The 26,258-nt window shown below is 41.0% G+C and overlaps 1 protein-coding gene across 6 annotated transcripts in view; it reads right to left on the bottom strand.

The window, feature by feature from the left end:
• The window catches only part of TSPAN9 (tetraspanin 9), a 275,294-nt gene that overhangs the window by 17,435 nt on the left and 231,601 nt on the right, over positions 1–26,258 (bottom strand). The window lies entirely within an intron of this gene.

Raw genomic sequence — 26,258 nt, 5'->3', positions numbered from 1 at the left:
AAGAATTAATTAGCAAATCCCATCATTGCCCCTGCAGTGGGGCTCCAGACAGTGGAAGAAGGTGTAGTTTTGATGCACAAGGGGAAGAACAGAATTTGAGGGAATGATATAAAGATGCATATACCCTCTGCTCATGTATGGAGCCCCATTCCATGGGGGCTTCTGCATGGCAGCACACAAGTCCGTGCATCCACACCACATGGGCTGGGGAGGGAAGGTCTCAGAGGCAATTGCAATCATCATCACTCCGTGCCCTGAGGGAAGAATTTCTTCCCTACCCTTCTGCCCTAGTGCTTGGTCATACTATTCAGGCTGGATCTAGAATTTGGCCTGTGTGACCTCATTGCTGCCCCATTGTGTTTTATGAGGCAAAAATCAGATTCCTAAGTGGATGACCTATGAGGTCAAAATCCTAGTAATCTGTCCCAGTGAAGGACTCTGGCTATTACCAAGGAAAATACAAGGTTATTAATAAGTTAATACAAAATTAATAAACCTTTGGTTTTCATTCTTAACAATTTTGCATCAGGTTCAGGAAATGTGTCTCTCTACCCGCACTGTGTGTGTCGGGAGACTGTAGGCAACTCCAAATGTTCAGGAAGCTGATAGTGTCACAAGTCATTTTACTGTGGCTATAATAAACCAAGTTATTTTAGTACAGATTCAAAATGGCTGCCCCTGCATCCTGGTGCCAAATGTCTACCTGTGAACATGTGGGATGCCCAAACAAAATGGTAACACTGTGATTGAAAGCTGGGAAGTATTTGCAGGCAGCTTTCTGCAGTACTTCATGCAGCTAGCTCTGACTGACATTAAAGGTGAAATTCCCATTGACTTCAGTGGGAGCAGGATTGAAGAGAACCCTAAACTAGAAGCACTATGCAGTCATCAAACCATGACAATTGTAGGAAGGAGAAAAGCACAAAGCATTAATTCCAGCGACGCACTAGCGCTTGCTGCTGTTTGTCTGTCAGCTACAGCAAAGCGCCACAGCACTTCTCAGCGATTAGCCAAGTTCTGCCTCATCCGGTGTCCCGCCTCATTGCCCATGTGCATCCTGCACTGGGCAACAGCTGGCACTCAGACTGGGACTCTCCAGCTGAGTAGTTAGTAGCTATACTAAGCTCAGGCTCAGTCCTGCAAGGTATTGAGCATTCCGGCCCTGAGCCAGCACAATGGAAAAGAACATGTTTAACTTTAGCCACGTGAACAGTCCCATTGATTTCAATGGCATTAGACATGTGCTCAAAGTTAAGCATGTGTGTAAGTGCTTTTGCTGGATCAGGAGCCTAGGCTCAGCTGGAAGTTGCTCTTTGTGCATCTGCCACCTTACTGACTGCAGGAAAATAACTCCTGAAATAACAAACAGAGAAGCCCTGTTTTGACCTCTTCTGATCAGAGAAAATGCCGTTCATAGGGAGGAGCAGAACACAAGCCAGAGAGAGAGAACCTTTTGCTCAGCTGGAATAACTGTTGCAAGACATGCTGAGGGTCTGCAGGGGACTATTTAGAAAGGTCCTCAGGTCTCAGCATGCTGTCCCCTTTTATCTATTTTGCACATGTTTCACATTTAAACACAAGTTCATGAGGAAAAACACTTAATTCAAGCTAAAGCTACATTTGCAATCTGAACCCACAGAACTGCTGGCGCTCAAATATCTTAGTGATTAATGTAGTATAAACACATTAGACAAAGTAAATTAGATTAAATATTGAAACCCATCTAGCCACCTGATTTTTTTAGACCTATTAGTGTACCCTTAAGATGGCTATAACTTAAAGAGATGAGAGAAAAATAGATTATTTAATTTATTATTACTACATTTATTGGTATTTTCCCCTATTTTTCCCATTTTGTTTTCTGTGTGTGTTTGACATCACTTCATATGTAATCAGGTTCCATTGTTTTGCTGATGATCAGTTGCACATCTCATCTTATGCACCAGCTCAATATCATCTCTCTCATACACTGCTGTGGGGGATGGAGCGTATTCTAACACACACTCTCTCCCAACTCTGCATACACGGGGCCTGTCGGTAACACCAGCAGCAAATATTAAACAAACCAGTGAAGAAGAGTCAGTTAACCGTTGTGTGCACCGAAAGGAAGGGAATGGGAGGAAGGATGGGCCCAAGCTAGTTTGGTGGTGTTGCTGCTGTCCCCCACCTCTTTAGGGTCCTTTTAAACATCAGCAGGGGAGCGGGGAAAAAAAATCACTTCAAATTAAAAATATTTGAGAACATACTGTTTTAAAGGGTGCTATATCAGAAAAATGTAGCTTATTTAAATGAGTGTCCCTTTCAGAGATCTGAAAACATTTTAAACTCTTTACACTAGGTATGCGCTGACTTTGTCAAGTGTGCTTCTAGCTTTTGCGTTCTGTTGTGATGTGGACTCATTGTATAAACTTCATGATAACTGTTTCCTAAAAAATAGTTTTGAAAATGCTTCATCACTCCCCTTTCCGGCACGGCAGCCTGGGAAATGCAAGCTTAGAGTATGAGAGAGAAGGGGGTAAAGTGAGGCACAAATTTCCTTCTCTGAGTACTGAGGTAGGGCCGATAAAAATCACTAACTCCCTTCTAGTAAAGGTCTCGTCTACTTTGTCCTTGAATCTCTGCAGTTATGGTGCCTCAATCACCTCGCTCAGGAATCTGTTCCATGGCGCAGCTGCTCCGATTGTTAGATGAGAACTGCAACCACTTGTTCAGGATCGGAGTTTGAAAGTTAATAGGGTGAAGAGCAGCTCTCACCATGCAAGAGGCATTTAAGTTTTTTATTACAATTGGCATTTCCAAGCTTTGGGGGGCCCATGTTGCTGTAAAGAGATTTAGTTTAAATCAATAGCAACATGGGACCCAATGGAAAGGACCGTCAATTATATATTACAGAAAAGGATCAAATATTTAATTCTTAAATAGTAAACGCTGAAGCTTTTCTTCAGGGATTGAAATCAACATGAAAAGCAAGTGCGACGCTTGTTTGCGGTCACCACTGCAGGGCTCTCCTACTGCCAGTGTCTACATAGCCACATTCAGCACTAGGCTCAGAAATAGTCATTGTCATTAAACATTTAAATATATTTCAGAGACCGGCCATAAATTTAGGAGTCTTCAGCACAGAGAAGATCGCTAAATCCATGGAAACGGATACGGCTCCCTTGGTGGACTAGAGAAGAGAGGAGAATGGGCTCTAGGACAAAACCTTAACGGAAGCCAACAGATTGGAGTAGAAGGGAGAATAAGCAGCCTTCAGAGGAGATGGCAGCAGTGGCAGGAAGAGAACAAGGAGAGCACAGAGTCATGGAAACCACAAGCATGTAGGAAGGAGTCAGAGGAGAGGAAATCTAGGCAATGGCAGTGAAAACACACTCAGACCATAAGATGAAGGAGAGGAGGGAGATAATACAGGATAGTAGCTGAAGAGTCACATGGGGCTGAGGGAAGGTTTGTTTCAAATCTGGGATATAAAGTCTCCTTGTAGATGAATGGAAAGAAGCAAGTGGAAAGAAAGGGGAGATGATGGGGCATCAGACATACAAGGGAGGATAGCTAGCAGGAGGGCATGAGATGAGGGACTAGGTAAACAGTAGATGATAAAGGAAGACCTCAGAATCAGGCACGAGAGTATAAGAGGAGAACAATGGAGCGCAGAGGGAATGAGGAATGACACTCCTGCCAGCGTCATTTTTATTTTTGAAAAAACTGACTAAGATCCTGGGCAGAGGTGAGTTCAGAAGAGGGGGGCAGCTAGGCAGGGCCACACTAACATAGGGGCTTTAGGGGCTGCAGTCCAGGGCCCAGGGCCCCGGCGCAGCAGGGCTCAGGCAGGCTGCCTGCATGCCATGGCCCCACACCTCTCCCGGAAGTGGCCAGCTGCTGGCACGTCTCTGCGGTCCCGGGTGGGTGGGGGGAGGCGCATGAAGCCAGCCTGAGCTCTGCTGCGCCGCCGGCCAGGAGCTGCCTATGGTAAAAGCCTCACAGCTGGAGCCTGCACCTCACACCCCCTCCTGCACCCCAACCTCCTGCCCCAGGTCAGAATCCCCCCTTGCACCAAACTCCCTCCCAGAGCCCGCATCCCTCACTCTCTCCTGCACCCAAACACTCTGTCCCAGTCTGAAGCACCCTCCTGCTATCAAACTCCCTCCCAGAAAGAAACAGCTATTATAACAGCTGTTCTAAGGTAAGAAGTAGGCTACTTTGAATTAACTTAACTATATTCTACATGTTTTAAGACTGAAATGTAACCTCAGAGTGGTTTTATGTTAATTAAAAGGCTAGCGTTAATAGCCTCAATGCCATAACTGTAATCATTTTGTTGTATACAGGGGCACAAAATCTAATAGCCTGGGGCCCACAGAAGAGTTAATCCAGCCCTGCAGCTAGGAAGAGTGTTCCAGGAAAGACTCAAAGATAAACAGTACATTTGTGGTAGATGGGGTTTGGAGGCAAGCAAATCAATATGGCAAGATAAAATCATAGTTTACAAAGGAAGACAACAGAGCTGAGAAGAGAGAGAACTAACTTAAAGAGCAGGCTGTCAGCAAAGTCACAAGACTGTCTCCAAAAGCATTCCATAGGATGGGGGCAAAAATGGAGATAGCTCTGAGAGAAGCAAGAGAACCAAGGCTGAGGCGCAGAGTGGTGGACAGAGAGATACGACTTTCCAATTGGGAGGTCCGTGGATTCACTTCCACGAGAGACAGACAATTGCCCCAGTCACTCACAGTAATGAATGCTGAACTTCTTTAAGTCACCTGCTTACAGGAACAAGAAAGGGTAACCCACAACCCTAGTATGAGCTCTCTGTGCTGCCATTCGGCACATTACTATGGCCAAAAAGAAACATATGATATTTGAAATTTAGCGTTTGAAACAAAGACTCCAAAGACTAGTGAAATACCTGTCCCATTCCAAGACAGGCCAACGGAATACACTATGGAAATGAAATTTGACTCAAATGCTGAATGGAAAGATTATGGAAGCATCTGGGAGAGGATTCCTTCATAGTGGGAAATACAAGAGTTGTGATATTAGACTAGACAACTGCTCCGTCTAAGCCTGGTATCCCCTCCTCCAGCAATGGCCAATACCTGATGCCTCAGAGAAAGAAAAACCAACTGGCCAGTTGTGCAATTCATAAGTGTGGATAATTCCTTCCTGATCGTACCAGTGATCATGTTACACACCAAAGTTTGTGATCTGATTATGAGTCCCTCTCTTTGTAGCTTTACAGCTGTAAATGTTAGTATCATGTTAAAATTAGCCAACATTTCTAAATCAACCACGTAGTTGTCCTGATGACTAGCTGTGGTTGATTTCACAGGTTGACTAGCCTGTATGTAAAAGATAATGTCCTTTAGCTTGTTATTTCATAGACTTTTTATTTTCCATCATGTATTGTGCTTCAGTATGTTGTTATACACTCAATACCCAAAAAATGAAGTTGTAAAGTACACAAGAACATCAGATGACAGGAGTAATATTTCAAACCCAGTGCAAACCTACACTTTAATATAAGTATCTGGCTTGACTAAAAGGGGAGAAAGCAAAAAGAAAGGCCAGACATTTTAGGATGAAAGGTTTCAGAGTAGCAGCCGTGTTAGTCTGTATTCGCAAAAAGAAAAGCAGTACTTGTGGCACCTTAAAGACTAACAAATTTATTAGAGCATAAGCTTTCGTGAGCTACAGCTCACTTCATCGGATGCATGAAATGACACATCCCACAACTTCCACAAGATTACAAGTGCCTAAACCTTATTTTTCTCTCTACAGAATGGCTCAGATTTTGTGGTACCTTTTCCATTTTCCTATCCTTAATTATGCTGCTGAAAATCCATATTCTTCATGCTGAAGATTTATGTTCTAGCCTTAGACCCTGGGCCAAATTCTACCCTCCGTGCACTGGTGTAAATCTCCAAAAACCCAACTGACTTCAGATTTAAACCAGTGTAACTGAGAGCAGAATCCAGCCTGAAACTACATATTTTGAGAATAAGACAGAATAATTTCTCCAAAACTTTAACCTTTTAATTACAGAGAGAGAGAGAGAAAATGGAGAAGAGGAAAGATTATGCATTTATTTCTATTTATTGTTGAGGATCTTGTCCTCTTTCCTTTTCCACAACAGAATTACTGAGGAGGAGCTGACTGAGGAGACATCTGAGCCACATGGAAGACGGGAAAGATTCCAGAGGAAATGGAAGAGGGCAAATATAGTGCCAATCTATAAAAAGGGGAATAAGGACCACCCGGGGAATTACAGACCAGAGAGTCTAACTTCAGTACACGGAAAGATAATGGCGCAAATATTCACCTAGAAGATAATACGGTTTTAAGTAACAGTCAGCATGGATTTGTCAAGAACAAATCACATCAAGCCAACCTAATGGCTTTCTTTGACAGGGTAACAAGCCTTTGGATAGGGAGGAAACAGCAGATGTGGTATATATTTACTTTAGTAAGCCTTCTGATACTATCTCACATGACCTTCTCATAAACAAACTAGGGAAATACAATCTAGATGGAGCTACTATAAGGTGGGTGCATAACTTGTAATTCTTTTGCTCTACTCTGCGCTGATAAGGCCTCAACTGGAGTACTGTGTCCAGTTCTGGATGCCACATTTCAGGAAAGATAAGGTCAAACTGGAGAAATCCCAGGGAAGAGCAACAAAAATGATTAAAGGTCTGGAAAATATGACCTCTGAGTAAGGCTAACATTGTGTCACAGATATTTTTAGTAAAAGTCATGGACCGGTCATGGGCAATAATGAAAAATTCATGAAAGCCCATGACCTGTTCTTGACTTTTACTAAAAATATCCCTGACAAAATGGGGAGCCTGGGCAGCTGCGGGTGGCTGGGAGCTCCAGGGGCCCCCTCCGCTGGTGGCCCTGAGTTGCGTGGCTCCCCGCACTTTTCCCGACAGCCCAGAGCTGTGGGGGTTCCTCCTTTCACCAGCAGCTACCAGCAGCTCTGGGGTTCTCCCCTGCCACCCAGGGGTGACCGGGAGCAGCAGGGGTACCCCAACCCCGCTGCCTGGGAGCTCTGAGGGTCCCCCCTGCTGTCCACACTGGCCAGAAGCGGTGGCGGTCCCCCCTGCCATCCATGGCAGCCAGCTCCGGGAGTCCCCCCTGACGCCCACAGTGGAGGGGAGTGGCAGGGGTGCCCTGTGCTGCTTGCGATAGCCAGGAGTCCCCCCTGCAACCCGGGGATGCAGGAAGCTGCAGGGGTCCCCCATGCCACTCGCAGTGGAGAGAAGCGGTGGGGGTGCCCCTTGCCGCCAGCTGTGGTTGGGAGCTGCGGGGGCTCCCGCCACCCAGAGTAGTGGGGGTACTCCAGAGCTCCATGCCTCCGCAGTTGGCAGGGGACCCTGTTGCTCCCAGCCAGAGGTCATGGAGGTCTTTCAAAGTCACAGATTCCATGACTTCTGTGACCTCTGTGACTAAATCGCAGCCTTACTTATGAGGAAAGATTTAAAAAAATAATAATTTGTTTGGTATGGAAAAGAGAAGCCTGAGGGGGGACATGATAACAGTTTTCAAGTACATAAAATGTTGTTATAAGGAGGAATGTGAAAAATTGTTCTCTTGAACCTCTGAGGATAGGACAAGAAGCAATGGGTTTAAATTACAGCAAGGGAGATTCAGGTTGGACATCAGGAAAAACTTCCCAACTGTCAGAGTAGTTAAGCACTGGAACAAATTGCCTAGGGAGGTTGTTGAATCTCCATCACTGGAGGTTTTTAAGAACAGGTTAGACAAACACCTGTCAGGAATGGTCTAGTTATTAGTTAGTTCTGCCTTGAGTGGAGGGGACTGAACTAGTTGACCTCTCGAGGTCCCTTCCAGCCATACACTTCTAGAGATAGAAAATATGCACTGAGTCATCTTCTCCATCCCTCTGTGGCTATATGTTCACCATATTCTTCTATAATTTTGCTCAGCCTTAAGTTACTCAAGTGATGGTGCTTCCACCATTTTGCCCAGGGATATTATTCTGTAGTCTAATAAATCTCACTGGATTCCCCTCCCCCCCCATATTAATCTAAAAAGCACTTCTACTGAATTCCCTCTTATTATTCCAAATTATAACTCCTTACATTACGCTAAAAAACTTCTCTCTCTCCTTGGGGTTTATAGTCTACAAATACTTTTATAAAAGTATTATTTTACATATTCATAAACTTACACTTTAGTTATCATGTGCTCAAGCTACACTAAACATATTTAGGGCTTCTTGAAAGATCTTTCCTCAGAAGTCACTCTCCAGACTCAGAATCAATTTGCTATCTTTCTCATGAATACTCTCCAAAAAGTCAACATACATCTGATATTGTGGTTACCTGAAAGAAATACAGTATTCTACAGGAAGTCTTACTAGAGTCATATGTAAGAAAATGGGCTCTGATCTTGTGATGTCTTTGAGAAAACACAAGAACCCTTATGTATGAACTCAAAGAAGAGGCCTTCTAAGTGGAAGCATCATTCAAAGCAGCAAACAGGTTATTTGGTTGCATTAAACAGGAGAAAGAAAATATAGAAAATAATACAAGTATAATATTCAACAATGGAGCACTGTGTCCATATTTAGTCATCTTACTTTAAACAAGATATGGTAAAGATTAAAAAGCCAAGAGAAGGACAATACAGATGGTCAGAGGTATTCCAAAACTGACATACTATATGAAGGGAGATTGTATACAGGATTATCTAGCCTAGAAGGCATTATTAAAGAGGATATGAATGAAGTATTTAGATCTATGAAGGTCAGAGTGAAAACTGATCGGCCCCTCTTTTTTCACCTTATCCCACAATGAAAATAAGTGGACACTTGATAATTAATGCACAGTACATTTTGCTTCATGCCGCATATAGGTAATTTGAGGAACTCTTTGCCACAGAAGGTTATTAAAGTAAAATACTGTGGCTATAATTTACAAAAGCGGCTGGATAATTTCATTACCACTAATGGCATTTGTTGTTTTGCAGGCTAAGATAAAGATAATGATGTTTCATACTTCCTGGAGCAAGATAACCCACCCAGGGTCAGGCAAAGCTACTGAGCAGCAAACAAATGATGAGGAAGGGAAAGTAGGAAGCTAAGACCTGGTAAATTTTACTAGCAGAATAAGGTATCATTAGAAGAAACAATAGCTGGAACAATGAGTGACAACCAAAGGAACCAAGGTTACCTGAAGCAGAAGCTACTTCATATTCAGTTTGCTACATGAAGAACAAAATAGGACATATATGCACAAAATACAGCTGATTTCTTTTCCTGAACTTGAGCCAGTGAGATTCCAGAAGCATCTGAAGTCATTGAGACATATTAGGGTATCTGAATCTGACAGCTGACTAAGGTAGGCAATGCCTGGAGGAAAAGGCTGAAACCACACAATGAACAAATATGCAGAAAAAGTGAACATGGAAAAATGCTGCAACAAGAAAGAAAGGAAGTTATTTACTCTTGACATGAGATATTTTACCACTGAAGAAATACAGGGACTACGCGAAGGCTTAGGACAGCTGTAAGAACATCCAAGTACAGCAAGCAAATACCGAGAGAAAGCCACTAGAGACAAAGAAGAGAGACAAGTGATCTTGATTTGTAATTTCACATTGAAGAACATGTCCTGGTTCAGATACAGAGAACACTCCACTTTCTGGAACAGATCTACGGGTAGTACAGATGATATTCTGAAAAATGACAGGAACTCCCCACTTATAGTCCACATGGGAAGGACCTAGGTGAAGGGAGACGAGGCAAAATCAAGAATGAACTGACAGGCAGAAAAGCAGAAATGGAGGTCAATGCAGGTAATCTACTCAGGAGACCTTCAGTGATAAGGAGAGACTTTTTGGATTTGATGGCCTTCTACTGAAGCAGATGGCATACCAAACTCCTGGTTTCTGAATGGGCTGAGTTTGTTAGAAGGTCTTTAAACAAGCCAGAACATTAGCACAAGGGGAACTTTCTCTTAGCTCAAAAAATCTGAGGCCTTGTCTACACTACAGTTTTGTTGGCAAAAGGCAGCTTTTGTTGACGAAACAGTGGAAGTGTACACACTACAACGTTCCCACCTCAAACAAAACTCTCCTGCTTTGCCAACAAAATAAAACCATCTTGACGAGAGGCATAGAGCTTTTTGTGGCAAAGTTAGATTGATGAAGTGTCAATGTAGACACTGCGTTTGTTACGTTGCCGTAACAGACCTCCAGGAGATATCCCACAATGCCCAGTATGACCGCTCATTGTTTTGAACTCCACTGCCTGCATCCAGGTACAAAAACATGCACTCCTCCTCTTTCAAAGCCCCAGGAAGTTTTGAAACTGCTCAGCATGGAAAGCTCACATAAGTACTGTCCAGCTGAACATGCCGGCTCCTGGCAATAAACACACTCTGTCAATGCAAGAGCTACTAGTGTGGATGTGCTCCACCGACACAAGGAGCAGTGTGGATATGCAACAGCAGTTTAATTAGTGGTGGCTGTATGTCGGCGTAACTTGTGTCGACAAAACTCTGTATTGTAGATAACTGCCCACTATTTTGAATGATTTCTTGCAACATGGGATAACTCTGAATTGCTTAGCAATCTGTTCTACCTTGTGTTTAGCTGTGGCACTCTGATTACCTTTCTTAGGCCTGAAGAACAGCTCTATGGAAAAGAAGTTAGTCCAGTAGAAGATATTACCTCACCCACCTTGTCACTCAACAAATCTGGCATACTCATAGACCACTCTTCTGTCAAAAGATAATACAGTGAATTTCCCATCTTTTTTTTTGGTGGAGCCTCTCCACAATTCTGAGTGGATTGGTGGCTGGATAACCCACCAACATTGTGACCCCTTGTGCTATTGTCCCAGTACAGTTTCATGGTCTGTCTTTTTATCTATCCTCTTTTCTCTCATCTTTTCCCATTTTGATCACTTAACTAGCTTGCAATTTTTTTTATGGAGATAGGATCATAGGATCATGGATAGTAAGGCTAGAGAGGTAATGCCAAGGATTGTTCTTTTCCACCATCCAGAGACTTCTTAACTGGTCTCCTACAAAATAAGATGAATATTTTCTCTATATCAGTTTGGGGCCTGATCCAAAACTCATTTATGTCAATGGGAAGAATCACATTGACTTCACTGTGCTTTGGAGGGAATGAAACTCGCATGAAAATTAATTCAAGGCAGTATTGGATGCCTTTAATAAAAAAAAGTATTGTTCTATGTTCTGTTTTAACAGTGATGATGTGTGTAATATTAGTTCAATACTACCTTTATTGTGAAAGTACTGGTTTTCCCAACTGGAAAGTCCACCACCAGAAGAAGGGGTCTTTACATAATCACTGCTTTGTTGAGAGCATAATACAGGCTATTGTGCAAAAAAAGCACAAGAATTAATGTACCGGTATCCTAAGTGTCCACACACAGAGTCAAGAAATATAGGAAATAAAGAAAGTGAGCTAAAGATGGTAATTAAGGATGCACGTTGTGGGAATTTATTTATGTTTACCTGAAAATTTCCTTTCTTTAAGTAACAAAGTTCACAGCAGCTTGGAGGGAGAACCAGACCTGCCAGTCACTGGTGTGGTTAGATGTTTGGCTATGTGTGTGTGTGTTCTCCCTGTGTGTTGCTCCAGCTTGGCACTGACAGCCGGCACAGCAGACCTCGAGCGAACCGCCCAATGACCACAAGATCCATTAAGATATGAAGGCGCCAGGCCAGGTTTATTGTTGACACAGCATGGTAATAGCACCTGACAGACTCCGAAGAGGTTACTAAGACATGTATGCCTGTGACAGTGGACGCAGCTCAGTGAATGGTGGAACTTTCTATTCCCGCCTCAGCTGGACCAAGACACTCTCTCAGAGATACCTCTTTATACTCCGATACGAACAAGTTATGTACTCCCCCTCTGACACAGTTACTGTCCCCTGACATGGTTAGTTATTACCCATTTCCTTGTATATTTTGGTTCGATTAAAACACATTTATTCATTACACTATCATCCTGACCTTATCTTTTAGGAGGGGTCAGTGTGTTCCTGTTATCCTTGGGAAATGTTTTTGTACCATCCTTGATATCGGGGTATTCTGGTATCACTCTTCTGGACTGCGTTTGCATGAGCACTCTGTGCCTAGCACTTCTTAGGAATGTGTGTTTCTGCAATATCAGCCCTGTTCTTGCCAGGTTCTGTGAACTTGCAAGCAGGCAGCGCCTGACATTTGCTCACAGCCTGTCTTTTGCTAACTTTGCTTTATATCAGCAAAGCTTGCCCGCTACTTTAGCTCAGGCCTCATACCAGGCCTCTGATACAAGGGCTTATATCTCTGGCTCTCTTCCTACTACATTTGGCAGCAAGGGAATGTCCCCCCTCTTGAGGTTCCCTTTAGTTCAGTCAGCTTCTCAACCAGCATAATTCCATTCTACTTTCCTACATTATACATTGGGTTAAGTATACTTTTAAAAAAAAAAAAAAAAAAAAAGCACAACAGTTTCTGCCTCTGCAGACAATAGGGATAATCTCCCCTAATGAAATACACCAGAAGCTTTAGATGTCAGTTTCCATTTCTGTTTTGGCTGACCATTTGTCTCCATGGTGAGCTGGATCTGTGGACCTTATTACTCATAAAAAAGAAATATTCAGGTTATCACATATAACGTTTTCCTATTCTTTCTCATGGTAAGGTCCACGTATCCGTTATAATGGGAATTTTCATAGTGTGCCTCCAGGGTAAAAAGCAGAAGCATCATTTAAATATAGCGAGGCAAAATGAGGTCAATCATATATCCTCTATCTTCTCGGGGCCCTGAATCATGGAGAATATTTTTGACGAAAAATGGCAATGGCTAAAGCTGAATGACAATAAGTAAAATGGGGTGAATTTATGTATTGATAGCCCTGGGGCTGCCTTCTACAGACCCCAGTGCAGAAGACATGATGACTTTGTCCTGAGTCTGCCAGTGCTCCTACAGAATGGACTTTGATGCCTGACAAAAGAATATTTCCTGAATTAACTTTGGTAATGAATGCTATGACTGCTGTGAGTACTATGTGTCTGAATTAAAAGTACAATACTGGTCTCACCTGACAACTTCATAAACTCATCTGATTGGAAGCTATATGGAAGTTTACTTTAATGGATAGGAATTATAATGACTCCTGCCACAGCTTCCCACAGCTCCCATTGGCTGGGAACTGCAGGCAGCTGTGCAAATGTAAACAAACAGGTTGCCCACCACTGATATAGGTAGATATAATCTGTATAGAACTCTTATAAAAAAGCAGAATTCAAGAAAAGATCTGAGATAAGGGAAGTCCTGTAATACTTTGCAGGACTGGGGCTTAAAGTGAAGAAGGAGAACTCAGCAGATGTAATATACTGTATTTGGATTTAGTAAAACAACTGATACTGTGTCTCACAAAATCTGCATTGAACAATTGAACAATACCAATTCCATAAGAGCATTCACTTCAGGTAAGATGAAAACTGCTTAATGACTAAACAAAGGATGATAAATGGCAATGGATCAATTTTTGTTGAGGGGTCTCGTAGGGTAAAATATCGATTAGCGTTAGGACTGATCTTATTTCATATTGTCATTAATGATCTAGAACAGACTGTAAACATCATGTTAATGAAATTCATATATGACAAATTGGAAGTAGTTAAAAACACAAGTGAGAACTCAGATATAATTCAAAGGGGCTTAGAGAGATTAGTAGCATGGTGAGGAAATAAGAAAATTAGATTCAAGTAGGAAAAATTCCAGCTAGTATAGCTGTGGAACAATAATCCAAAATACAAATACTCAAGTGAAGGAAGGTGAAGGAAGGTGAAACTTGGGAAAAGGTAATGAAGAAAGAGATTAAGGGATGATATGGACAGAGAATTAGACATGAGTTTGGATGGATATAGTTCCCAAAAATGTCCAGTCCATATGCAAAGGCATGAAGGATGAGGGAGACAGAAGTCCCCCTCTCTGCACCTGAAAGATTCCATTTAGTTTTGGGAATCACAGTACTATTGTCTTTTTATATACCACACAGAGTATATAAAGGGTGTTAGAAAAGAGTAGCAGAAAAAGACTGAAAATTTGGAGGGAGTTCAGAGAAGACATATGGGGAAAGATTAAAAGAGCTAAGCATGTGTAACTTAGTTAAGTGATAACTAAGGCTGAGGGAGAGACATAAGACTAAAATTTCTGAAAGGTGGAAAAGCTAAAATGGTGGAAGTGTACTAAGCTAAACCACCTGCAGGCACTGTTATTGTGCAGTAGGAGTAGCCACACAGTGAGTTAGTGCAGAGTAATTAGTGCGATTGCCTAGCTTTGTGCACTGATTTCCCCGTGTGCACATGCCCTACAAATGAAAAAATCCTAGACCAAATACAGAGGAGATTGAAACCAGAAGGTCTTACAGGACTCTCAAACATCTGTTGAATGACAAAATACACCAAACATAGACCAAAGAGATTTCTAAATTACATTGGGAACAACTGCATGATCCAGAGAAGAAGCCATTATGGATTCTCTCCTCCCCATACAGAGGAATTGATTGAAAAGACAACATTAATTAAGGTTCGGAATTGTACACATACAGAAGTCAGGAAATTCAAAAGTCAGGGTTCCCACAGAATCATTATCTTGGTGCATTTATTAGAATGTGCAATTATGCTCAATTTGATAATATTACTGACAACAACAGTTCTATTTAGGTGTTCAAATAGAGTAATTAAGCTTTACGGCACATCCTTCCTATCTAAACTATTTTCCTCACTGCCAGGAAATAGGATGTCATCAGAATCTCTAAGCAGTGCATCCTAATGAATGAATATCCAAGACCTCAAGCTAACAAAACAGGTCTCAGCAGTAAGCCCTATTTCCTTAAGACATACAAGTCTAAGGACAAGTCTGGAATGTAAAGCTTGGGGATTAAGTTCAGTTTTGTATTTAATTCTTGTATATGAGCTATCTCCATACACAAATTTTAAACTCCACTCAAGAATGTAAACTGCAGAGTTCTCTCTGGCTGTATATTTTTTAGAAAGTTACTTTAAAGCCATCAGCTTAGAGATTTTCCTAATTATTGTCCTAAATATTACTCTGCAATTGATTTCACTTGAAATGTGGATCTACTTTGAAAAGTGACTGTGTAGAAATGGCACCTTCTTTCAGAATGGATCTGCTTCCTGGATGTATTCAGAATCAGATCTGCTGACTTTGGTAGCTAAAGCAAGAGTTAACTTCTGTTTACTCCTGTTAGCCCTGCAGAACCAACCAACAGAGAAATAAAGAGGGAAACTATAGACCAGTCATCCTGACTTTGATATCTGGGAAGCTACTAGAGCAATGTATAAAATATTCAATTTGCGAATGTCTGGAGGATGAAGGGATAATCACAAGCAGCCAGCATGGATTTATCAAGAACAAATCATGCCAAACCAGCTTGATTTCCTTCTTTGACAGGGTAACTGATTTCATGGATAGGGGGAATGCAGTAGACATATTATACTTGGACTTCAGCAAGGCTTTTGACACAGTCCCACATGACATTCTGATAAGTAAGATGAAGAAATGCAGGCTCGACAGAACTACCATTGAGTGGATACATAATTGGTTAAAAAAACCACAAACAAAAAGTAACTATTAATGGAATGATGTCGGATTGGAGGGAGGTTTCAAGTGGGGTTCCACAGAGATCTGTTCTGGGTCCAGTGTTGTTTAACATCTTTATTAATGACCTGGATGTAGGAATAGAGAGCACACTGATTAAGTTTGCAGATGACACAAAGCTGGGGGGGAGGGGGGTTGTTGATACTTTTAATAAGGATAGAGGTAAAATTCAGAGGGATATGGATAAATTGGAGAAATGGGCTATAGACAACAAAATAAAATTCAACAAAGACAAATGTAAGGTGCTACACTTAGGGAAGAGAAACCAAATGCACAAATACAGAATGGGGGAAAACTGGCTCAGCAGCAGCACTGCTGAGAAGGATCTGGGAGTTGTAGTGGATCACACTCTCAACATGAGTCAGCAATGCAATGCTGTTGCAAAAAAAAAAAAAAAAGCAAATGCAATTTTAGGTTGCATTAACAGAGGCATAGCATGCAAGTCATTGGAGACAGTACCACTCTACTTGGCACTGGTTAGGCCTCAGCTGGAGTAGTGTGTCCAATTATGGTGACCAATGTATAAAAAGGATGCGAAGAAACTGAAAAGGATCTAGCGGCAAGCAACGAAGATAATCAAAGGGATGGAATGCAAACCATTCGAGCAAAGGTTGAAGGAACTGGGTATGTTTAGTTTGGGAAAGAGGAGATTAAAGGGGGATGCGATAGCTGTCTCCAAATACTTGAAAGGCTGCCACAAAAAAGATAGAGAAAAGCTGTTCTCTTTTTGCCACAGAGAGCAGGACAAGAGGCAATGGGTTCAAACTACAGCACAGTAGATTTAGATTAAATCTCAGGAAAAACTTCCTAACTGTAAGAACAGTAAGACAATAGAACAGACTGCCTATGGAGGTTGTGGAAGCGTCTTCATTGGGGATTGTCAAAAGGAGGATGGATAGCCATCTGTCCTCAATGGTTTAAACACAACAAATCCTGCAACTTGGAAAGGGGTTAGACTAGATGACCCTTGTGGTCCCTTCTACTGATTTTAAGACAGAGAGAGTTGGATTCTATTCCTTCAGTTCTCTGAATCATTAACAGAATTTTTTTTTTGTACTGCATTGCAACTGCAGTGCTAATCATTTACACCTGTGCAAGCCAAGCCCACTGAGGCAGTAGTTTGTACAGGTGTCACTGAGGGCATAACTTGAGAGTCTTTAATTACTGGTAATGATGTGTGAGAAGGAAAGAGCCCAGGGTGAACCTGAGGGTTTAGAAGTTAGGGGGAAATACTGTCAGTTGTAAACGAAGCACATTTTATATAGAAATTAAGAGAGAGACATTTTTAGTGTCACTTTTCAAAGCAGAAATGCAACTTAAGGGCAAACAGCACATCTGTATCAAACGCAAACTCCCAAAGGTTAGGGTGACCAGACATCAAGTGTGAAAAATCAGGATGGGGTGGGAGGTAATAGAAGCCTTTATAAGAAAAAGCACCAAATATTGGGACTGTCCTTATAAAATTGGGACATCTGGTCACCCTACCAAAGATTCAGTGCCCTAGGAGAGTTTAGAAATTTATCAGACAAGATGGGAAATCTTATGTCCTGTTATTAACACACACAAAAATCACATTCAGTTCTCCAGAATTTGAATTTTACATCAGTTGCATTATGACAGTGTTTATTATTAAAGGCCTTTGAAACTAGAACCACGTACTGCCACCGTACAAATACATTTGGGCACACATAACATCTTTTGTTGCTTTCTCCAAGTTGTATATTTATGTATTCCATTCAACATTGGTGCTTGTGTCTGCATCATTACTGCATATAAAGTATGTTTCCTCTTCCTTACTGATGTGCACATTCTACTCTATATTAACTGGGGTAAGTTTATTGTCCATTGTCAAATGTGCTAAGCAATTCAGCCTTCACAGTTATACTTTCACCAAATCTAGGGACCTCCATTAGTCATGTGTTATTAATTTGTCTCTTTCTTCCCAAGCCAATCCTCCTGATGCCTCTTTATCCTTTTTGTTTCTATTCATCACAGCTGCTTAATGCTTCTGTATTTTTTAAAATTATATATATATGTGTCAGATGAGACACCAGCCTACATTTCCCAGACCAGTCTACAAGCTTGAGAGAGAAACTTTATGGCACAAAAGACATTACCAGTCTCCCATGATTTAAGATACTCTATTGAAGGTATACTGTGGTGCATTCCCAAGAATGCAGCTGAGTATCCCAAGCAATCAGCACTTTCCATAGGCTCAAAAGAAATTAGCAGTGGCTTAAACTAAATTCTACAAACCACTGACTTCCTTCTTTGCCCTCAGCCATTTGGAGGCATCTCTGAGTCAAGACTCAGGGCTTTAGAGTGAGAAAAATCCCTCTGCAAAGGCAACCACTGTATGTGTAAGAAACTGACAAGTTATGTAGAGAGACTGTTTATGTCAGCTATTTATATCAGGCTTCTCTGTTACCTAGCCTCAGAGGGCTATCCCAACAACTTAGGCACTTTGATATTCCACATGTGAACTGAACAAAAGAAAGGGCCTGATTCTCCTCTGACTTCCGCCGGTTTCACATAGTGTGACTCCACTGACTTCCAGTTTTACTCTAAGAGAAATCAGAATCTGGTCCAGAGACCAGAAAAGACTTTGTATTATCTATACCTTCCTGTTATTCCATACACACAAAGTAGGTAGCATTAGATGTAACTAAAAGTTTCAATATTAAAATATTAAAAGATGAACAGAGGCATGACGTACAAAGTCAGGAAAAGAACCCAAGTAATTTGCCCTCAGTCCTATCAGCTCTATTACATATTGAAGTACAACTTTTTGTAAAATAAGGCAAAATGTTTTGGGACTATGATCAATGGTTGAAGCAAAAATCAGTAACAGTACACATCAGAGAAAATCCAGGAGAGAAACGATAGCATTACAATTCACTGGCTAACCCTGGCCCAGGTTTTCCTGTTGTGACATCCAAAACTGTACTGACGCTCTGTGGTACTTTGTAGTGTTCTAGACTTACTGCTTGGGAAAGTTCATCTCCTGAAGAGCTGGAGTGCTTCCCATTTTTCATAGATTCTCTGGCAAAGGCTCTTAGGCAAGGAGGTTATTAAATCCTCCCCCCATTGAAAGTGGACCCTCTGCCTCTTGCTGCCTGTAAATAGTTGAACAACCTAAGGCAGATGAAACCCTCTGTCTCCACTCCATTGGAAATGCTGCAGTGCAGAGACCACATTCCTTCAAAGGGGGCAACCAATGAGGACAGCCGTTATTACACATGCGCCAGAAGAATGGAAGAGTCCAGGACAGCACCTATTCACTACAGTGATTGATGCTATATGAATAAGATGAGATACAGAGGACATTAGGGCTGAACTCCTCTGAGTACATCAAATCTTGTCCCTCCACTCCTGTCCAATAATCTTCAGTTGGAAGCTGAGAAAAATGGAGTTATGTTGCCCCAAATATAAAATAAGAAAGAAAATTCGGCAGAATTGTCCATGGGTGGATGGACATTTAAGTCAGGCTAGCCTCCCGTTCCTCCCCCCCAGCCACCACAAAAAATCTGTTGCATCAAACTGACATAAGAATGCTTAACAAAATATGGATGGTTTTGATGCAAGTTATCTTTGAGCCCTACTCCCAATAAGTCAGTTGCAAAATTTCTACTGACTTGTACAGAAGCAGGTCCTTAGAGTTTGCAGTTCATTATTGGTATTATTTCAAATAACTCTGTGTATCAGAATATGTTATTTTCTTAAGCAGATGTAGTCTGTACATTGAAATACTGTACATGTCAAGCTGTTTTCCTAATCTTTAGAGAAAAGTATGGCTTTCATCAGAAGGAGTTTTCCTGGATATGTAAGGTCTCTTTGGGATCCAGAAAGATGTGTCCATAAACACGAAATAATGTATTCATGTATGCATGTCAGGGATATTTAGAGTTTTATAGATATGGTTTAAATAAAGCAAACATTCTGACTCTAGATCAGAATTTTCTGACTGGTAAATGATCTGAATATTCAGTCAGACTAGCTGAATCAAGGTAGAACATACCCACAAAAGTCAGACAAATACACAATAGACCAACTATGCAGTAGAGTATTTAATATAGAACTGATCCTGCTGGGTGTTGAGCACCCTTCTTACTCCCATTGTCTTGCACCTCTCAGTTTGGGGCTCTATGAAAGTACTACTTAAGGCTTGTATTCAAAGGACTGCATAGGGAACGATCAGCAAGGATGACCTTAAAGGATTTAGGAAAATGCTTGTAAAAGAGAACTGTGTCATGGGGCTTCTCCCAATTCCAATGTCAACTTAAACTGAAATAGAAAGAGCTGAAGCCAAGAATAGCACATCATAAAATGAGGGGGAGGTTTCAATCACTGTCATGTTTGTTCTTCAAATGTTATTTTGTTTTGCATATACTGTGAGAAAACATTCTTGATACCAGAAAGGTTATTAGCTAGACAAGAAGTTGCTATTGCTGGATAAGAGAGAAGAGAAGAGATGTTATCATGGGATCTGAAAACTTTTCGGTATTAGAAGAGATGGGGGCAGAAGAACACTGAGAAATTTAGTATCACAATCTCAGCAATGATTACAACTCCAGCAGTTATTACTGACACTTACGTGCATGCAAGATGCATGTATATTTATAGCCACAGGTCAGGGAAAACCCACTTGCTCTGGGGAGTGGGAATTTTGGAGGTGTGAACAGACAGCAGACAAGTAGAGGAGCAGAGCCTCAAGAGGAATGGAGGGCAGGGGGAGTACGAAACTGGAAGAGAGTAAGGCAGGGGAGGGACAGAGTAAGCCACTAGATTTTTCTAGATGGGGATAGAAAAGAAGAGGTTATTGGCGGGAGGTGCCAGTGAATATAGCCTGTAGTGGTAGTGCATATGTGTGACTTTCCAGGAGCACAGCTTTCTTCTCACAGGCTAGTAAGAATTGAGTCAGTGTAGAAAAATCTTTCTGAGCCCCCTCTCTCAATTTAGTCTGCCTGGGATACACAATAGATGCTTTATCTTTAACACCAAAACTGATCCTTCGTTAAAAGAGAATCCATCACTAATAGACATTACGTGGTGTTGCATGCTGCCTCCATCCCCCAGAGGTGAACAGCAAGTCTGCTGGCGCCTCTGGCAGCACTATCTCCTGGCTCACTCAATTACATGGATATTCTGAAGTTCTTATGGGATAAAAATAATTCAGTTGGAAACTATTTGTGTGGCTGCCTTGAGATACAAGGCTGGGTCTAGTGTTAAGGGGAGGAAACCTCCTCCTAGTAGAGTCCAACTCTTTTCTAGACTTCCTGGACACAAATGAATCAGATATCAAGACAAACATCGGAGTCCGACTGACAAACATTCTCAGGAAAACATGAAAGGTGATGCCTTCCCCTGAACAAAGGCCTGTCGGGAAGAAGCTTCCCTAAACCAGAAGTTTCTTCCTCAAACTGTGCCACCAGTGGGGAATTCCAGATCTCGATCCTTCTGCAACACTCCGAATCACAGATCTCTGAAATGTTTCCACAGGTTCCTTAAGCATTCTCAAGTCTGTGGCTGTGCCAGTGCTTCAGAAAATACTGGCAAAGATAACAAAGGACACACGAGAGAGAAGCCTGCTTATCCTTTCCCTGTGTCTTTCTAGATCATGGTTCTAACCCATCCCTTCAATCCTGAACTGAGAAAGCAAGACCTAAATGCCAACATCAATTCTGCTGTGATTATTACATGTTTCCTGTCAGGGAATCAAAATATATTTTATTTTGTTTTTCCTGGTACAGACTGTAAAACTCCTCCACCCTTGGCTTGAGAAAATGTCTATCATAAGTTTATAAGGCAACCTGTGAAGACTTCCTTTGGTGCAAATTTTAAGGTACACCAACCTGATCATTTACAGGCACCATATGTGAAAAATAAGGGGAAATGATTCAACTGCTTTGCCCCGTGTAGTCATTTACCCCTGTGTGAATGCTTAGTGCGTGTTTTACGCTACCATATCCAAATTCTCTGTTCATTCACACTGGCGCAAGCATTTTACATTCATTCCTCAAGGGGAAATTGCTATACCGTTTTTAAATTGACTAGATTCAAATGGATGGTGTCCCTCTAATGTAAAGCTGAGAAGTCCAACGATAATGCAAAAGGTGGTGGCTGAATGCTATAAGAATTTCCCACAACCTATGCTGGTAACAATCTGTTCTTGCTTTCTGAATGTTCTCATCTAGCCAGTAAAGTGAAATAATTAATTATTAACTAAATCAAGGGAAATATCCCCTCCCCCCATATCTCTTCTGCACTTGGATTGATTTTGGTATACTTTGTAATTTTAGCTAAAAGCAGTTTCTTAATCTGATTTTAACCAAAAATGTCTTTTCATCAATAGATGAAGCTAATGAAAACAAGGATTATTAAAACATGCCAGCATAAGACGGACAAGTTTTTGGACAGCATGTTAAATAGAAGAGTCCGCAATCCCGTCTCTTTGCTCTGCCAGTCAAAATGAAATAGTTTCAAAATGCCAACCACTTGAGAGTTGCCAAATGCCAAGTCCTACATAACTGGCACTTTCTAATGTAACCAAGACTCCATGACTGGTTAAATGCCTTCTATTACTAAAGGCAGCAAGTGTCATAATAGGAGAAATTCACTGTCTAGTCTCTAGGTTACCTACTGCATAAAGACACAGTGAGAGAAAAGCAGTATGTGTATTCTAAAAAAAAGAAAAATCTGTACTGCTTGAATACAGTCTGGGCAGAATGCAAAGATAGCAAGATGGTCTAGGGCTAACATGTTCCATATCACTATCAGATCAAAATAACATTTCCCATGTGTAAGGCTTTCCAGACCAAAAAGCAAACCTATACTTTGATCCTGAATGTCTTATGTTAACTTAAATAAAACAATAAAATACCAAAGAACAAAATTAAAGACTCCAAGAGAGAATATGTGTGTAACTCTCCACTGTAACGTGCTCTATTATTGGCCTTCCAGGTTTTTCAGCTATCATTGCAGAGTTCATAGATGCTTAAATTGTGATACACAAAAGACAAAACCCCACAATTGTTAAGGGATTTTCAGAACTAAACCATGTAGGTAGCTAAAACAGAACCCAACAGGTTTAGCCATAAACAAAGACATTATAAAATGAAATCAGTTTTAAAGGTCAGCTGCAAAAGAAAAACAATTCCCTCCCACTTTTTGCTATTTTGTGATGTATGATGGGGCAAGGTTCATGATTGTTTTTATACTCCTTAAAAATGCAGGTCTTGTCTACTGTTTTCCTTGGAAAACTATGGACCGCTGGAAGACTAGAACGTTTAAGACAACAGATACCAAAGAAATGATATTTGATTAAATAAGAGGTAAAGTGATTTTTATTTTGACTGTTTAAAACTTACATTATTTTTTAACTCACATCCAACTCAAAAACCTAACAAACAGATGGAAGAACAGACTTCTGTTAAAGATCCAATACTCGACTCCTTCAACTAAGAGCTGAGAAAGCCCCCATCCACATCTCTGTCTCTTTGTGTATCTTAAATTAACAGTTGGGAAAAAGGCCACAAATCAATATTTCCATCTCTCTTCATGACACCTTTAAGCAACCTCTTAAGAAAACAACCTTACACCTCAGTTGCCCACTAGTCGAAAAAAAAATTATACTGGAAAGTAGATGAGGATACTTTAAAGTTATCAATTTTGACAAGATGCTCTGTCACGGAGGAGAATGAGCTCTTTATTGCACATTTTTATTGCATAATGTCTATGAAATCTTGACTGGTGTGGAGAAAGTGAATAAGGAAATGTTATTTACTCCTTCATATAACACAAGAACTAGGGGGTCACCTAATGAAATTAATAGGCAGCAGGTTTAAAACAAACACAAGGAAATACTTCTCCAGACAATACAAAATCAACACGTGGAACTTGTTGTCAGGGGAAGTTGTGAAGGCCAAAACTATAACAGGGTTCAAAAATGGACTAGCTACATTCACAGAGAATAGGTCCATCAATGGCTATTAGCCAGGATGGTCAGGGATACAACCCCATGCTCTGAGTGTCCCTACACTCTGTTGCCAGAAGCTGGCAGTGGATGATAGGGGATGGATCACTTGATGATTACCTGTTCTGTTCATTCCCTTTGAAGCACCTGGCATTGGCCACTGTCAGAATACAGGATACTGGGCTAGATGGACCATTGGTCTGACCCAGTATGGCCATGCTTACGCATTTCACTGTATCTAAAAAAGAGCTAGTGAAGACATAGCCATTCACAGCAAACAAGCCAGTTATGGTCACAGGTGGCATTATATTGCACCACTCTTCCTTTCCATCATGGATTTAAGAACTCCAGAGGAAGGGTTTACAATATTTCTCTGTGTCCTGTTTAACTCTATTTCATTTGGAGAAATAATTAAGTGATAAGAATTTAATGAGAGAATGTCAAATAAAGCATTTTAAATCTGTAAGCAAAATTCCATCATCATATGAACCCATTTCAATCTGTACCCAAGTCAGCTGCCTTATCTGTCAAGCTATAAAAAGAAATTTTCACAAGGAAGAGAAATGCATGAAAAAAAAGTTCATGTTAAAAATGATCAAGCCGAGGGAAAGCCTGTGTGCTGTAGTTAGTGAATGGAACAGAAATGTGCTTGTCAATGGCAAATAAAAATGCGACTACACATTTTCTTACCTACATAATGAGAATCAGATGGCGTTTACTCCACTTTTTGTTGTAAAAAATGATACTGATGAGAAAAAGGAAGGAAAATGTACACACTTTGTAGTTGTTTCCAAGCAAAAACGTCTTTAAATTTCAATCAGTGGCACAGACAGCTTCAGTGATTTGTAAAGGAGGCATTGTAATCTGAAAGATTTGGCCTGGGACTGGGAGTCAGGAGACCCAAAATCTAATCCCAGCTCAGTGCAAATCTGGACAAATCCCTTAGCCTTAATCCTTTCTTAATAGTACTCTGCTTACCTCACATGAAAGGACAGCGACAATGTATATTTGTAAAGTTTTTTTTTTAATCTGTGAATGGAAGGCACAGTATAAAATTGCAAAGCTACGTTATTAAAGGCCACACAGTTTTGTAGAGGTCGAGCTAGAATTAAAATTCAGATATGTCTGGCACTCGGCCCTTTGCTCAATCTACTGGACCATGTAGCCTCTGTACAAATTGCTTGGCCTCTCTCTGTATTCTCTCTCTTGGAGTGACGCAACTATTTGAACAATGCTTGCTGATTACAAAAATGTACAAAGACATGGACTTTCAACATGGTCCCTTACGGAGTTCACAGACAAGCAAGAGTTTCAAAAGCAATCTCAAATACTTCCAAAATTAAACAAGTAGCCTTCCTAGAAATAGAGAAGGAAACTACTTCAAAGGGCTAATGAAGAATCACATGCACCTAGATTTTCTGGCTCAAGCTGATTTTGAGATACAATGTCCCACATTAAAAAAAAAACCTTGCAAAAATTAAAATGTGAAAGCTCTCTACTATTTAAAACTCCCATAAGCTTTCTATCTAGTTAATCCCTACTTTGGCCAAAAAACAAAAATAATCTGGTGGCAAGAGACCACAAAACAAGAGACAAACATCACTTGGATTGGAATGGTCTGAAACAGTATGTTGGGAGGTGGTGGTCAGAATAACTTATCAAGGAAACTTAGTTACTACCATTACAATGGAGAGACTGCGAGGCCATTTCTCCATTTTGCTATGCCAGTTTTGTGCCAGTTTGATTCCACTGAAGTAAAAAGAGTCACACTGGAGTTAAACTGGTGTAATGGAGTAGAGGATCAAGCCCTATCTTTAGATAATACTTTGCAGCTGTTAATAGTATGCTTTTATGATACGAGTCTGTACAAAACCTACAAGTACTTCTAGCATTTGGATTCCCTGGCAATCCTTTAGGATTTCCCATCAATCTGGATGATATGTACACAGTACAATAGTGACATTCCCTACTCCTGCCCCCCCCCAAAATAACAGCTATAGTTCCTATGGGAGTCCCAATCCCTGTACTGGTTCTAAAATTCCAGTTCCCCATCTGTCACATGGGGTAGTAATACTTCCCTACCTCTCTGAGGTACAAAGAGAGAGGTGAAATATGTACAGTACCAGAGTAAATCAGGGGTAACTCCACTGAACAAAATGGAGCTGCCTCTGTGTAAAGTTAGTACGAGATAAGAATAATCCATCTATCTCTGGAAGCCCACATATTCACCCTTTTGTGTGCAGTACTTGGGATTTCTGTATTTATATGGCACTTCTCTACATCATTCAAGCTCATCGCCCCTTGTGATCTATAGTATATATATTTCCAGATACAGTAGTTGCCTTTAAAGAGAAAGCATTTGCTAACAGTTACTATACAGAGGTAACTGAGATACGAGTGTTTCCCTACATTTAGAATAAGAAACAACTGTACACAAATGATCACTTTTAATGGTAACCACTGAAGGTAAACTGAGGCATCAGGTGGTTAAATGAGTTGTCCAATTTCCCTCAAGAAATCAGTGGCAGAGCTAGGAAGTTCCCCAAAACTCAGGACCCTCAGGCATCTGCTCTAACAACTATGCATTTCTCTCTCAGATCTCACTGCCATA

The sequence above is a fragment of the Dermochelys coriacea genome, chromosome 1 (genome assembly GCF_009764565.3).
Source record: "Dermochelys coriacea isolate rDerCor1 chromosome 1, rDerCor1.pri.v4, whole genome shotgun sequence".
Taxonomy (NCBI): domain Eukaryota; kingdom Metazoa; phylum Chordata; order Testudines; family Dermochelyidae; genus Dermochelys; species Dermochelys coriacea.
Note: the sequence above shows the minus strand (reverse complement) of the source record. Positions and strands in the feature narration are given on the sequence as shown.